General features: G+C 42.8%; 2 long non-coding RNA genes across 2 annotated transcripts; both read right to left on the bottom strand.

Annotated features, from left to right (window-relative positions):
- Positions 1–213: 213 nt before the first annotated feature.
- LOC110353739 (uncharacterized) lies at positions 214–5,129 on the bottom strand. Its single transcript, XR_002404589.4, has 3 exons — positions 4,887–5,129; positions 4,616–4,750; positions 214–1,106 (listed from the first exon to the last, which is right to left on the bottom strand). It is a non-coding gene; the product is annotated as an uncharacterized lncRNA (long non-coding RNA).
- Positions 5,130–11,171: 6,042 nt separating this feature from the next.
- LOC119718286 (uncharacterized) lies at positions 11,172–14,177 on the bottom strand. The gene is made up of 2 exons (XR_011812586.1): positions 13,985–14,177; positions 11,172–11,561 (listed from the first exon to the last, which is right to left on the bottom strand). It is a non-coding gene; the product is annotated as an uncharacterized lncRNA (long non-coding RNA).
- Between the last annotated feature and the right edge of the window lie 1,779 nt (positions 14,178–15,956).

Genomic DNA, 15,956 nt, shown 5'->3' with positions numbered 1-15,956 from the left:
GTGAACCTTAGCACAAGCTGGAACAGCCTGTGTGTGTGCACAATTAGCCCTCACCAGTGACTCAGGGAAGACCTGATGTGTAGCACATGCTGCCCACAGCTAGCAGGTGATGACCATCATACTTGCAACTACGTTATTGCAGACTTCAGCCACTAGTAAATTAGAAGAAAAAAAGAATTAGAACGCATATAAAAAAAAAAAGTTTTCCTGATATTTTTGAGGTATGATTCACTGCTATTTAAGACTCCATATAATAAAATAGCTCTAAAATACAAAGGTCTCATGGTGCTACATGGAGAAATCTACATAATTCCCAATCTACAGAGCCCTACTAAAAGCCAGTCTTCTTCAAAGCTTTATCCCAGATTCCCCAAGACTTCCTTCAGTCCTTTTTGCAGCTCCAGAAAACATTTTGGGACATAAAGCCTGAGCATACACCCATGAAATCCATTTGTCACCTACATAAGACAAGCACATGCATATTTTTCAAAGCCTCTCACGCTGCAGGATGACACTGCCTCCATGCCTTTAAACATTTCCTTCAGGCAGGCATTGGAAGGCCCCTCAATTAACCATCTAAGGTGTCTCCAAGAGACCATTATTTTGCTGATACTACACACATTTTACTGCCATTAAAGATCTGTGCCCATAAATACCCAAAACACTGACAGATGCTTGAACAAGATGTTGTAAGACACAACAGGGAGTGACCCTGTCAAATTAGAAACTGATCCCACCTCTTGCCAAAAGCAACCATCACAATCCTGGAGTAAAATGCTTCTGCTCTTCCTTTTCTTTTTTGAAACAGGTCTCCCAAGCAGATACAGAAAAATGAATGCATTTCAAATACAAATGCAGAGAACACACACAGTTACAAATGAGATCACACACTTGCTTCTGTTCTCTCCAATTCTCTGCATGCCTGTGCTTAATTTTAGTACAGAAACCTCACAGTTTCTGTCGCACAGTTTATAGAAACTAGGGTAAGGACACTCCCATCTGTAGAATGGGCCCACAACGATGGCTTCTCACTGCAACATCAGCTGGGAAGTATCTCACTGTGCAAAAGGGAAGTCAGGAGAATAAGGTCACCATTGGAGTAGAACCTGCAGGGAAATGTCTGTTGGTTAAAGGGCAGCTATCACAGCAGATAGATCTGCAAGACCAGTTTAATTTGATTCTCTACCTTTCCAGAAAAAAAGCAGCCATCTTAAGAGTGCTGCAGTTCTATCTGCACCCACTTGGGGCACTTAAAAAAAATAGTATTTGTATAAAATAGTACATATTACAACAACACAGCAAAAGGATTAAGCCCCTAATCACACAAATTGGAACTAGGAAAGGACAAGCATTCAGACGGTAAAAACAAACCTAGAACATAGCTAATCTCAGCTGAATTATTGTAGCAGCCTCTTTAAGGAAGTGTTGTAGCCATTTGTCAGGCTAGAATCAACTCGGCATCTTGCCTCCCAGAGGCAGCTTTGTAAAGGCTTCTTACAGTCTGGGAGGCACCTGCTCAGCAATTAACAGCATGGCATCCATTTAGCAACACCTCCTCCTTTAACCTACCTTAAACTGGGCTAAATTTTTATTACCCCCATATTCTGTTCATTCTGAAGTGTCATTAGTATGCAAAACAGAATTCAGCAGGGGTCAAGGATCCATCTTCTTTCATATGAATCATTACAATAGGGACTCACTACATTAAAGAGAGTCTCAGTGAAGATATTTTGCCAAGATGTACCTTTCAAGAACATGAATAGGACAGTTGACTACAATGTTCTAGTCTAATAAAATCTTTTGAAATGCATCAGTCTCATCAAGTGCAGTGCCTGGCCCTACAATATGTCAAGATTCACTGGTAGGCAGGTTTGGGGAGTCAGTTGAATTGTTATTTTTTCCGACCGCTGCCTTCCCAGACAGTGCAACTTACACTGCAGGATTTTTTGCAGATTCATCACAACTTAGAAGTTTCATATCCCAGACTATTATCTATGCAACATTTTAGATGGTTTCACAATTTGAGCTGTACTGCCGGTCTAGAGACCTGGCATAACATGTCAACAGATGGTCTCTTTGGCATTTGGAGAGCCTTGCTTTTTCCCCATTGACCAGATTTAGGAATTTGGCCTGCACCAGATACCAGCTTATTTTACTAGCTTTCCCATTTTGATATATGAATCAAGAGTCTCAGTCATGAGCCCATGCTGAGCATGGGCTATACAAATGCAGAACAAAAAGACATCTCATCTTTTACTCCACTTTGAAATCAGTTTTTAGACATCTGACAAGATTTTTCTCCCTTGCAATGAGCAAAGACATGGAGAGGTGTAAAGAGAGACAGCCTTTAGGAATTAAGACTCACTGTGAAACTCCCCAGAGAAAGGGCTGAATAGATCAATGGCAGGCCTACATCTGAAACATGTATTGGGACACTGCCAAAAAGGAATGTCTCAGTGTGTTTTCTGCTTTTATTCATGTACCAAAAAAAAGTTAACCAGACATGAGTAAGAAAAACGAAATAATGTGTTTTTCTATGCATTGTTTTGTTGTTTTTGCAGCAGTTTTATTTTAAGCCTCCCCCCTTAAAAAAAAAAAAAAAAAAAAAAGCAAGTATTCTGCATTTCAACCTTCCATTTTTCCATTTTGGGTTATGCCTTTTGGGTTATGATGTTACCAGTATTGCTTCTACATGTGCACACATTCCTGACAACACAGTAGTTCCTTGCAATTCCCCCCCAAAAAATATTTCTGAGAACAAGAGAAAAAGATCATGCAGACAGCAGGGAGACATATCCCGTATGAAACTGCAAGGCTGGAAAAATAGAACTCGAATACATGCCTATAGACAAGGCTACACACATGCCCTAACATGCCAGCTCTTACTGTCATGCACAACACACCGTTTTCACATCAGCTATTGCTGGGGACCTCAGATCTAAAAAAGCTGAAGAGGCCATTCGATGCCTAATCACCCATGATTAATTCAAACGGAGCCTTTCCATTCACAGGAACACTCCCTGCTTCTAAACGAGAACTGCAGTGTTCTCAATTGTGTCTCAACATGCTCTATGAAGTGTTACGAAAGAAGACAAGAGATTTATCCTGGAGGAAGACAACAGACTACTAGTGTTTTAATAAACTTGTACACTTAGTCCTTTATGAATGCAGCCTCCCATTATCTGTGCCAAACCAAAACTGCTCACCACATGCCTCTGGGATATTCCCTTTAGAGTTCTCAGCCCCCACATTAACATGCCAAACACGCTAAGGTTTAACTTCTTTGTCCCTCTCACAGACCCATCTGTGATTTACTTGGTGAGACCCTGGTTTCAACATGTGCAAGTCACACTGAGAAAAATACATTCTAGCAGGTTTGCAGCCACACCTGCTGTTCTTTGTATAAACCTTTTGTACAAACCAGGCACAGTGGTAAATCACGCACAGTGGAAGCCCATTCTCACCTATGCACTACAGCAGACAAGAGATGAGTACGTTCCCCTCTGTTAGACTGTAGCTTCAGTTTACACGTAGATAGAACCATTTCCCATAGCTAATCTTTCTTATTCGAGGAAGAACTTGGGTGCAAGGTAAGGATTTCTCAAAACCAAATGTTATTCCGGACAGTTTACTTCTGCAGTGTTCAAAGTCATGCACTGTACACCTCATAGATAGGAGTCAACAGACAGATGGAGGAGGCTGTGGGAGGGGAAAAGCACACACATTCACCAGACTTTGTTACAGATCTCAGACTGAGACACCAAGAATCATCATTTCAAACAAGAGGTCACACCCAGAATCCTTGGATGACACTCCAAGCCTTTCAATGACTTCACGTGTGGTCTCAGTCACTCCCTGCCTCAGTTTCCCCAGTTGCACAATCACAATGTAGTTCTTATTTGCTAGCAGTAAGGAAATGAGTGACAAGGGGGTTTGTTACTTGCTTTCATGTTTCAACCTGACACAATGCCCATGATTTACTGCTTGGTTTCATGCAAGTATACTGACTTTTTTCCACAACACCAGAAGCTCCAGCCTCGGCCTGCTACACCCAGTTCCACCTGAAAATCCCCAGAAACACTCACCCCACCCTCCTCTAAAACTTCATAACCAAGAACCACATCAGCACCATCCACCAAATCATTTCCGTGACCACAAACTCAAAACAAAGTGTGAGGAGAGGCATAAACCCAATATGCAGTAACAAAAGCAGCTCCAGGTCTGAGCCCAGGCAGCAGGAGACACGCGCACACATTGCAGTTAGGCCTCTCCCGTGACCTCAGTTATATTAGCCAACCTTTTGATACTGCAGTTCTAGACAGCCAACAACACATACACATCCCCTTACCTAAAAAAGAGATGTTGCAATGACAAAGAGAGATGCTATCAGCTTCCAGGTAAGCAATGACAAATAAGAAACTAAGATGGATAATGCAAATGTAGGCAAAAGAAAGCAACCAAACATCAGAGAAATACATGCCAGGAGCTCTATGCATATACAGTCCACCCAGGTCTCTAGATAATGAAGCACTTCCTCCCCACACACACCACGATGAGTTTTTACAGCATTTACACTGTGCAAATATGCAATGACACGAGGCATGCAGAGCCTTACCTGCTACCCTGTAGCCTTCCCCAAGCAGTGCTGCAGGCTCTGCTGGGACAGGGCTCCCCTCAGGTGCCTTCAGAGAATAGAGACCACACGAGTGCTTCACTTCTTTCATCACCAGAGCTGCCAGTCTGCTCACTCCTGCAACAAGAACAAAAAAACATTTAACACAACTACATGCACAAGCCCAAACACCTCCATCCAGAAAGCAGGTCTATGAACTAAAACAGCTTCCCTGGGCTACACAGGGCACTTTCAGCCCCTCAGAGATCCTGACCTGCATCAGCTGAGCTCTCTGGCCTCACTGCTTCCAGGTGGCCTTCATTGAATTCCTCCTTCAGCTGTGCTGAGGAAAAAGGAAAACTAATAAATTGATGGATAATACATTCCTCCCAGTGTCTCACCTACGAATTAACACCCCCTTCAAAGAAGCACAGTGATCCCTCATTTGTTTTGTTTGCAAGCAGACTCTAGAGCCTGTGGAGAAATGAGAGCTCTCCTAAGAAATGAGGTGGGGCAGGCAGAAATTTGGAAAACCCTTTACCCTCCTGGTAGACCACAACATGCCTTGATAGCTGTTTTTAAATTAGCAGTGTGCTTCAGAAATCATAGGGCTTGTAGTTTCACAGCATATAAAAGCCCTAAACCGCTGTAAAATGGCCACCAGCTGAGGCAGCGTGAAAGCCATGAGAGGTTATGAGCCTGGAGCTGAGCTGTGTCAGAGCTCTTAGCTCAGGTTCCTCAGGGGTAAAAACCCTGAAATTTGCAAGATTGATACAGGCTTTATAACACCACTGCACATCCTTGGGATACTGGACATTTTTTAGCTCCTGCAGGTGCGCTGGCCATGCTGGCAAATCACCCCTCTACATCTGCCTTGCATTCCTGGACTGTGAAGGCCCCCCCAGAAAAAATTTAAATATAAAAAATAGATCACCCTTTTAAAAAAAGGCAAGGAAGCTGGATAAACACACAATGTTAGCCTGTCTTCTGAGCCAAACCAAAGAAGTTGTATGTTTAGGTCTGTGAGTTTTCCTGATACACCACAATGGTCATCTTGTGTCTTGAAACGGACCACATAGCTGATAGAAGATTTCAGCCTACTTGATTTCCCAGTAAGAATCCTTGGTGTTCATCTGTTCTAAGGTCTCTCCTCCTTTATCAAAAAAAAACGGAAGCCATAAGACTAAGACTTTATTCATTCCTCTCACTCATCACTCTTAAGTACCAAACCTAGGATGTCACAGTATGATACAGCTTCCATCTCAGTTCCCAGCTTGTCCTTAAAGCTGATGAAGTCACTTGTCCTGTAACTTGATAGTAGAACTCACCAATACAATGCATGCAACTCACAACTGGCTGCCAGATGGCAGGAAAGCCATGCGATCTCTATTAACTTTACTAGATTTGAACCTGGGAGTTGCAGAGCCTCATATCTCACAGCCAGTCCTCGGCCAAATCCATTCCCTGCTGCTCTCCTTTCTTTGAAGATTCAGATTTCATTCAGACAATGAGACACTCACTGTTTTAGCCAAATACCACCTCCAGCCCGCACTAAAGAAAATCCAAATATCCACATGAACGATGAACACAAACTTAACTATGTGAAGCTTCAAAATACAGCATCTGAGCAGACAGTTGGAGATGATCTCTCTATGACAAGTCCAAGCCACCTATGCTGCAATGGTATTTATACACCAGCACTGTCATCCATGAAAAGCGCTTTGAAGGCAGCAATGATTTTAGTTTCACAGGTAAGTGTAACTGTTCACGCTGTAGATTAAAAGCCCTGTGGCACAGGTTTGTTAAGCAACCCAAGTCTGTGGTAAAGCTTGGAACAAAAAACACTCTCTGCTTTATGGTGTTAAGCTGTAACTATAAAAACAATTTTCCTTTATATTAACACCTCCTCTGCCCAGTGTCATTGAGATTAATGAGATAAAAATTGCACCAACATAACTGGAATGGAAATTAGTCAGTAGTTCTTGATAGGATTGTTTTCATTGCAAGGTGATACTGCTTTGCTAGTGTCCAGCTGACACATGCGGAACTGGCAATAGCCTTGTGGTCTTGCATCAAGCATGAAATGATTGCACTCCCAATTTTCCAGATGAGCATTAAATGACATGCATTGATTTTCTCCTTAGCCCAGAGGTGTCCTTCATGACCTGGGACCTCAGGCAGTTGGCCTGAGCGCTCATGCTAGAACTGGAGATTTTGACAGAAAAGCCCTGTTAGATGTTACACCATAACTTTGTTTGAAGGGTGTGGAGAAAATGCTGTCCAACCTGTTAACTGAGTAAAAGGCCCTTTGAACTGTAGTTACCTGTTGGCACAGAGTTTGGTTGGGCAATCTTAATTGTTTGCATTTGATTAGACATATAAAGAAAATGTGAAGCTGCGTCACTTTGAACTAAGATATTTTCAAAAAGACGTGAATAAACATCTCAGGAACATGCTGTAGGAACACCTAGAGGTCTCTACCAGGAGAACAGATGAGAGATAACAAAGGACAACCCTTCACACTCATTCATCTGGCTGTTCACCCATTCATATTGTCACCATCCTCCTCTACACTGCAAGTGATTTTTTGATAGAGAACAAAGGAGGAAAGTCTTGAATGGACAAAATACAAAATCAGTATCCTCACACAGTTCCTGGTCCTCATAGTTGAGCTAGATTCTCCCACAACATCTACATTTCAGGAGACTGAGTGTTCACATTGCACTTGGACCAGATCTGGACTCACATGCATGCGTGCAAAGAGACACAACAATGCAGTTCTTGAGGGGTTTTATGGGACTGGTGTTAATATTAAAAAAAAAAAAAAAAAAAAAAAAAAAAGAGCACGGAGTATTCTGGTTACACAGCATGCAAGAATCCCACACTCTCTGTGGCCAGTCTCTCAAAGGGTATTTACTATGTGTTGGGGGGGGGAGGGGGGGTGTGTTGGTAATGGGGAAACTATCACAGCTACAGGGAGGCAGCTAGCTTGGTTCAAAGATCAAACACTGCGTATGTATTTTGGAGGAAAAATGCAGTGATGGCTAAGGGAGGGAAGACAGGAAGGGAAGAAGATATTTAATGCCAAGGGGCCCAATGCATATCCCAATTTTTAGCATCAGATCTTTTGGGTCTACCTACATTTATATGGAACAATTCCTGGGTGGTGAGAGAGAAAATAAATGTAGTTCTGTAGGCTATATGCCAGAGTATTCATAGAGCTGTAGATAATTTATAGCTTACCAAAGACACTGAGATCAGTGCTTGGACCACAGTGGCTATTTTTCAATGACAAGGCACAGGTCTATAAAACACAGAGGAATGAAGATCTATCCATCCATTGGAGTCACTCATGGGACATCAGGTTTATGATGCCAGGGAAAAAGCTTCCCGTTTGCTGCCTCCTGGCTCTGCCCCATGAGCTGCAGTGGGTCGTGTGCACTGCTAGTGTTTCAGCTTCTTTGTTTGCTTACAAAGCAGATGTTTGACAGGCACAGAGATAATTCCTTCAAGATCTCTAACAGCTGTGGCCAGCATTCAGATAAGAGGCCCTATATTTCTACAGCCACCCAGCCAAGGCCTTATGCAACGTGGTTAAATTGCCCTTTGAGACACTGCCTTGCCAGCTCGAGTAAGTGGCAGACACCTCTCTACGGGAGAAGAAAATCAGTCTTTTGTTAGACGTCAATTTGCTTTTCCTTTGGGCTCAAATTTTGAAACGCTTTATTTTTCTTTTTGTATTGTTTTTGGGAGGTTTTCATAATGTGGAGTCTTCATGCATCCAAACATGGGCTGCTTCTGCCCCTGCCAGCCTTTAGTGCTTGGTGTGGAAGCAGGTTAGCTCTGCCTCTGTAGGAACACAGTTTTCTTGAGGTCCTTGCTGTTGAGTAGCCATTTTCACAACCCTAAGTCCTCCCCCTGTCTGCCTGACAGTTTTTGCTCTGTGCAGGGCACAGTCTGTGGTTGACATGTGGAGTTTAAAGGATTCTCCTTCTGGAAATAAAGTATGATTCTGTGATTAAGGAAAAGAAAAAACAGGCTGAATTCAGCATAAGCCTTTGGGTGTCCTTTAGGAAGAAGATCACAATCCCAAGACATTTTTGGATACAAAACAGGAAACATGGAAAGGTAAAATACAGACGTACTCATGCTGCATGGATATAGCTCAACATGGGCCTGGTATTGTACCCAACTTGAAAAAGAAAACCCAGTACCAAGGATCAGTCCATACCTATGGTGTCAGCACAGCATCTTGGTTCACTAAAATCCAGGCTTAGTACATCCAGCTCAGAATTTAAACACACACCCTGTGTACCACCAAGCAATAGAAAGTCAACCTGGCACATTTCACACGTGGTTTTGGTTTTCAGATCCTAAAAGTACTAGATCATGTGCAGAGGGCATGGAACAGTTGACAGTTGACCTTTAAATTAGGAAGACTTTGGAAAAAAATGCAGGTGGAATAAAGCCTTCCATGTTCTCAGTGAGGAACTGACAATAAACCTGAGCTTCATCAGTCTAGACATGAATTTCCTCAGGGTTGATCACTATGGGAGCGCTCATCACAAAGGCAGATCTAGGAAACAGAACAAACACAGGGTGAAGTTCAAAACAACAGCACATGATCACGCTGCAAAACAGGAGTCATAAAAAGCCGGAAGAACTACTAACACTTCACCCTCTGATTGCACCTCCTTTCTGAGAACTTCAAGGTGGTTCACTAGAAACACGTCAGATGCTGATGCCTTCACTCATACACCTTGCTATATGTGACCCCGTACAATTTTATGATTTAATGCAATATAGTAAGTACAAAGGGATCAGACTTTTGCCCTGGCCAATGCAGTGTCAGTCATTTTAAGAATGATTTTTATTGATGAAAATGTTGAGTCAGAAATTGCCACCACTTTCTCTTGTCATTAGTTTTCATATCCAGAGTCCAATGTAACATCAATTACAAATATAGAAATCCAGTGATCAAGATAGTTGTCAAGGAGAAATGGAAAACTGAAGTGTTAAGCACCACCTCAAGTGGTTGTTACAAGACACATACAACATTATTTACTGCATTAAAAGATATGAAGAGCTTTGACCTACTCTTACACCTGCTCTTTCAGATTCAGTTGCAGAATTGTCTTAATTCTTTCTTGCATGAATGTGGAAGGTCACTGAAATCAGGCCCATGGAGGTATCAGTAAACTGCAATATTTTGCTCTTGCTGGAAGATCACCTACAATGGCAATTCCACAGTGGGAAAAATATAATGATGGTCATGATGTGACATATTCCTATCATTTTTATGGTGATCCTAGTAGAAACACTGACAAGGCTTCTCGTGGCCATGGCTGTCATTGACAAGGATTTCCTCTTGCAACATACTGCAGTTCAGTTAAGTTATAATTCTGCTAAGGAACAGTGCCTATATAGCAGTAATACGTATAAGTTTATCCTGCAGAAGCTTAGCATTTAAAAAAGTAAAAATGTCTCAGATGCTTTTGTGGTGATTTCACAATAGTGAGAAATGAAATTAGATTGGATGAGATTGGATTTGATTAGATTATTTTTTGTTTTGGACCATATTCCAGGGGATTTCTGAGCACTTGAAATCCTACCATGAAGCCATTCTGCCAAATGCAAAAGCTGGAGTAGAATTTCCCAGAGCTTTTCTGCTGTTTTCCTCAACTCCCAGGTGCAAATTGTGTTGATTCTTCCCCTTTCTCTCCTTCCTCTGAGTTTCTTTAAAGGAATGTTTTGGGAAAGTCCTGCTAAACTCTGATCAGACTCATTGAGGTATGGACTGCCTGTACGTTACCTTCACAAGGACCTTGACCTAAGACTAGGGCTTCTCTGCTCTGCTATAATCCAACCAATATCACTGAAAACTCAGTAAACTCTTCCTGTCTTTACATCATGGTCAACTGTTAAAGTGTCCCCATTAATAACAGAGATGCTTCATTAGTTTGCTGTGGGAATCAGATCCAATTAAACACAGTACTTTCACATTGCAGTCACCAGCCCACAGCTAGTGGGCTAGCAGAAGAGGTAAGCACATCAGAGAGCAGCTGAAATGCTGAGCAAGGGGAACTGGATCCTCTCATCCAGCAGAGCAGGTAAAGCCATGGTTGTCAAAGATGAGGAGGAATGCTTTGAAGCAGCAGTGTAGATCTGGGAGCTGTTTCACAGCAAATATCTTCTCTTCAGTGTTGCACATTAATCAAGTATTTCCATTCCTAGTGGATCTTACTTCTTGGTTTTTAGCTTACAGATGTTCTTCAAAATGGTTCAGTTCTTCCCTTTCCCTGTACAACTGCTCAATGTGGTCACAATTTTGAGACAAACTACATTAGTCAAGGGCAGAACTTGGACTTCAGTGCCAGAATTTTGCATTTGCAACATTTCTGCAAGCACATTTCTTTGTTTCAACCCTCAGGTCAGACATCTAGCTGATATATATAGAAATTACTTTCCATGGACCCAACTAAAATGAAGCTGAGTGTCCAGTGAGAGAATTATTGTTTGCAACTGATTGCACTCAGAGTTGCAACACACGGGAGAATGGTTGTTTTTTTTTTGCTTTTTTTTCTCTTTTTTCCCCTTGTCATCTTTGGAAATTTCACAACCTTCAGTTAGCCAGACTGAGTCTGAGATGAGGATCTTGCAACACTCTTTTATCAATGCCACTGAAAAACAAATCCATATAGCGTCATAACTTTCATTGATCCACCAGGTCGGATCCAAGCTGATAGCAGCTCTGATGAGATCTCAGGAAAATGAGAGCCAGGCTTGTTGATTCAAAACTGGCTGGAATTGCAGCCTGGCAGCTGCTGGTCAGCAAACAGACTGCGTCCAGACTTCACTCAGTGCAAACTCTGACATAGCAGTCAGTCAGGTATCTATCTTCTGGGATAGGGCTTCTCTGGTCCAGGACTTTCTCTTCACAGTCTCACCTCTGTGAGTAGCCAAGAACCCAGCGGTGAGACAACTGATTGATAAAAGGGACTTGAACTCAGGGAACAACTACCTGCTGTTGTTGCATGGATAAGGGAACACGTTCAAAAGCGCTACATAAAACAGTATACTACTACATACATTTAAAATAAACACAAATATATCTCATGCTGAGCTTCATGGACCTGTGAAACTGGTTGCTGCAGGACATTATGGAGGCCAAAAGCACGAGTGTGTTCAAACAGAGGATCAGCCCATGGGTGATCTCTAGCATTAACCTGAAAACCCACAAGGAACTCATGGCTTAGAAGATCCCTGATTTGCTGCTGGCTGTAGCTGAAAATACAGGCTTTAGCCATACCCATTTCTTCTCTGCCTGCAAATAACCACCACTGGCCACTATCAGCAAGAGAAGCTAAGGCCCTGATCTCAGGCCGTATGGTGAATTCTGTGTTGCAGCCTAGACTTCAGCCAGTGAATCAGGATTTACTGAAATTAATTCCACATCAGGTGCTGTAGGTATTTACCATGCTACAGCTACGATTTTTCTTTTCATAACATAGCAGCACATTCCAGACTTTACAGGCACCTGTGTGAATAACACCTAGTTAGCATGCCTCATGAATAAAGACTGCAGACGGCACGAATTTTACTTATTGCTTCTCCAAGTCTTGGATTTGCTCCATAATCTAACACCGATTTGTGTTGGAATGGTCACTGGAGCGTAGAGTACCTACCACTCACTTCACAGCAAAGGAGCAGCGGTGTGTTAACTGCAGATTTGTTGGTACTTCTCTCTCAAGCAACTTCACCACTGACCCTTGCAATACTGACACAGCACGATGGGACTTTGTGCGGGCTGCCTGTGTGGATATGTGAGCTGGTTACACAAGTGAAGGATGTCTGGGGAATGTTTTAAACCCTTGACCTGCTGCAGCTCTCCAGACAGATGGATTTTTCCAGCAGATTTGTGCAGTAATAGAAAATTGTCACAAGCTTAGTCCTGCCTGCCTGGGGCTGAGAGTTTGAGCCTGGATCTAACACAGGACTTAAGCACATGAGAATCTTTGCAAGATTCTTGCTAAAACTTAAGCATGATTGTACAAGCTCTTGTTGGAGCTAGACCAGAAAAAAAAAAAATCAACACCAAAAAGCACCAAGACACACAGCTACAGCACAGAAATCTATACAATTGGAATTTTTGCTGTTAATCACAATGTTATCAGAACAAACTGAGTTATCTTTCATCACCCAAGGGTTCATTTATCAACCCCAAAATACAGTTGGGGATAGTCTGCCATAGCATCTGTTGAGGAAAGACCAGTCAGATTACATTACAAAGGGATTTCTAGGCCATATTGGACTTGGAGAAAATGATGGACGAAGGAAAACGTGCTCTTAGCCCAGCTGGGCACTTAACAACAGCATGGCCAAAAGTAAAACCACACATCCTAAGGAGGAATGGCACAGACCCTTTAGGAAATGTTGTAGGTAGACAAGTAACGTGCAAAACAGAAATGAAGAACCTAAGGAAGCTCAGCTAATTTCTCCTGCTGCTGCCATCAGGATCAGAGGGCTGGAAACTGCAGCTGCAGCCTGTAGGAGGGATTTGACAGTAGCTCCCAAGAATAGCTAACATCCCTACCATGTCCCTCCCTCATGGCAGCAATAGCCAAAATGGCCCCATGGGGCAGGGCCAGCCACCTGACTTCTACCTTTCTTCTACCAACATCCTACCTGTGAGTACTGTCCTCCTGTCTTCCATTGGCTAGGTAACTAGGGATTTCCATTGCATTTTCTACCACTTGCTTCCACCATATTCATCATCTTACCTGATCAAGGCACGTCAGGGTTAGGTTTCAGCAGTGTGTGTCTATCACACCTTCCTATCCGTGACTATCAACATTGTGAGTGTTGCTACCCATCCAGGTAACCCCAATCAAGGTTCACCACTTCTGCACTTGCAAAATGAGAAGAGCTTTAACAATGTTCTCATTTATGCTCTTGGTATATGGGACCTGGGGCTGCTGGTTTTGTTTTTTCTATTAGTACATTAATGTGGAGTCCCTTATAAGCAATGTAGTCTGGATGTCTCGTGGTCTTTTTAGTGATAGCACAGCCAGAGCCATGACCACTTGTGGCAGCACATGCAAAAAATAACCCTACAGGAGATAAGAAAGCCACTGGAACAACTGACAGCCCAGGAGGCAGCAATCCTGCTTCTGTGTGACGTGTTCCGTATGAATAAACCATTAAAGAAGGGAAAAACAAAACATAAGGACTAAGAAACTCATTAAGCATTAAATTTTCCTTTAAGAGCTGACCCTGGGCTTAACACGGAGACAAAGGATCAGGGACTTCACACCAGTTTTCTCTCCTCCATCCTGTCTTTTGATGGGAGCAAGTGAGAACGTGAGCACTGACCTTTCCTAGAACCTCTTCCGATTTTCCTGGAAATGAGTCTTCAGTCACATGATTGTGTTTTGCTTCTCTTTAGGAATTCCAGATCCTGAATGAGGCAGAGCGTAAACAAGGAAACCTGATACCTCAAGGACACAAGGAGGGAGAGAACAAGATGTCCATAGGCACACTGGAGTGTGTTCAAGCATTGCAGTGTGTTCTGTGGTTTGTTTATGAATGTGCGTGGCTCTGGGTTTACACACACACATATATATATGCTCTTACAGAGTACGTACTGTGATCTTTATTTTTTTTAATCCTGCATCACTAAATGCTGCCTAGAGAGAGTCAGCCCTGTCCTGACCACAGCCCTGTCTTTGTGTCTGCAGCTCTGTGGTTTCAAACCCATGTATTTTCTAGCAGGAGGCAGGGATTGCTGGGCCTTGTTTGTGGGTGCAAGCAGGTACACGAGCTGCCACGCAATACCAGCCTCTCTTGGCTGGCTGGGTATTAAAACCCTGTTTGGCTTTTAAGGAACACAGCTTGCTTTGAGGCTGGTGTGGAAATAAGGCTTAGGGGGGATGCTGGAGAGCAAAGGGAGGATTTGGTGGGCAAATGAGCAGCATGGTTAAAAAACAGACGGGAAAGATTCTTCAAAAAGCACAAGGAGAAAAAAAGAAACAGAGAATCAGGTGTAGCAGGAGGATTGGTAGGCCATGCTGCTGAGACCCTTGTCCAAAGGGAAGAAAATAACCACAGGGGAACCTGAACCTTTACACCAGAGCATGCTCTTTCTCCTCTGAATCAGGAGACAGTTCGCAGTCCCTTGCTAAACACTCACATTAACTCCAAAGAGCTCCTTAATCCTAAGGCATTTTTAGCATTAATGTTAAATATTTACCTCTTATCAGAAAAGTAGCCTAAAACCTAATACAGCTGGAACCCGTCTGTAAGTGGGGTCAAAAACAGCTTTTTCTCCCTTCACTTATTGCAGAAAACTTTTAGACAGTTGGAGACAAACCTCACTATCAAATCGTTCTCAAGTGAGGAAACTTGTTGCCGTATGCAAACTGTTGATGAGGAGCCCTGTTTGCTTAAATCTTTTTCAAAAGCACAACCCTCAATGGTACTGTGAGAGGTACGTGCACAATCGCGGCAACCAGGCCATGAATTACAGCCTTATAAAACCTCACTGAAGTCACTGGAAGGATTCCCATTGATCCATTAGGTTTTGGATAAGTCCTGAAATGCTGCAACTGAACTGAACAGAGCATAGAGACCTCTTCTCTCTCTTAAAGGATTTTTCCTGATACAGGAATTTTCCTTTGTGTATCCAGTGCCATAGGAATCAGTGATCAAAATCTCTGTCAGGAGGAAAAGGTGGTTTGTTTTGTGTGTGAGCACTGCTGCTAGGGCTTGGTTTGGGCTGCCAGGTGCTGTCTCACTGTCTTCTGACTGACTTTGACTGTAAAACTTTGTGGTGTCCCCAAAGTCTTGCAATACCAACACAGCTGTGACTTTAACACTACAGCACCCGCTATGTCATTGCTCTGTTTCAGCGCTACTTTCTGTAAAGTAGAACTAATTATTATTATATGTCACTAATACTATCGGTACCCAGACTAAATGGTCTAATAAAGGACTGGAAAATTCTTGAGGAAATATGCATAGAATTGCAACATGACACTAATGTTCATCGTATAACTGAAAATTTAGCTCCCCTACCAAATCAATGGGGCTATGACATTCCTGCTATCCCCTCCTGCCCAAGCACAAACAACAAATCACAAGTTTTCCATCCCAGAAAGATCTGCCTGTGTGCAGCTCCTACCCTTCAATAAATGTCAGTGTGCTTCCTTGGCCATGAACACCCAGGAAGATGCTTTCAGTCCTCTGCAGTGTCAAGGTGAGCAGCTGGGCTGTGACTGGGGAGGAATGGACAGGCCAGAAATCAGCCCAAACTCATCTCAGGCCAACTTGTTCACGCAGCCATAGC

Source organism: Anas platyrhynchos, chromosome 13, assembly GCF_047663525.1.
Source record: "Anas platyrhynchos isolate ZD024472 breed Pekin duck chromosome 13, IASCAAS_PekinDuck_T2T, whole genome shotgun sequence".
NCBI lineage: Eukaryota > Metazoa > Chordata > Aves > Anseriformes > Anatidae > Anas > Anas platyrhynchos.
Note: the sequence above shows the minus strand (reverse complement) of the source record. Positions and strands in the feature narration are given on the sequence as shown.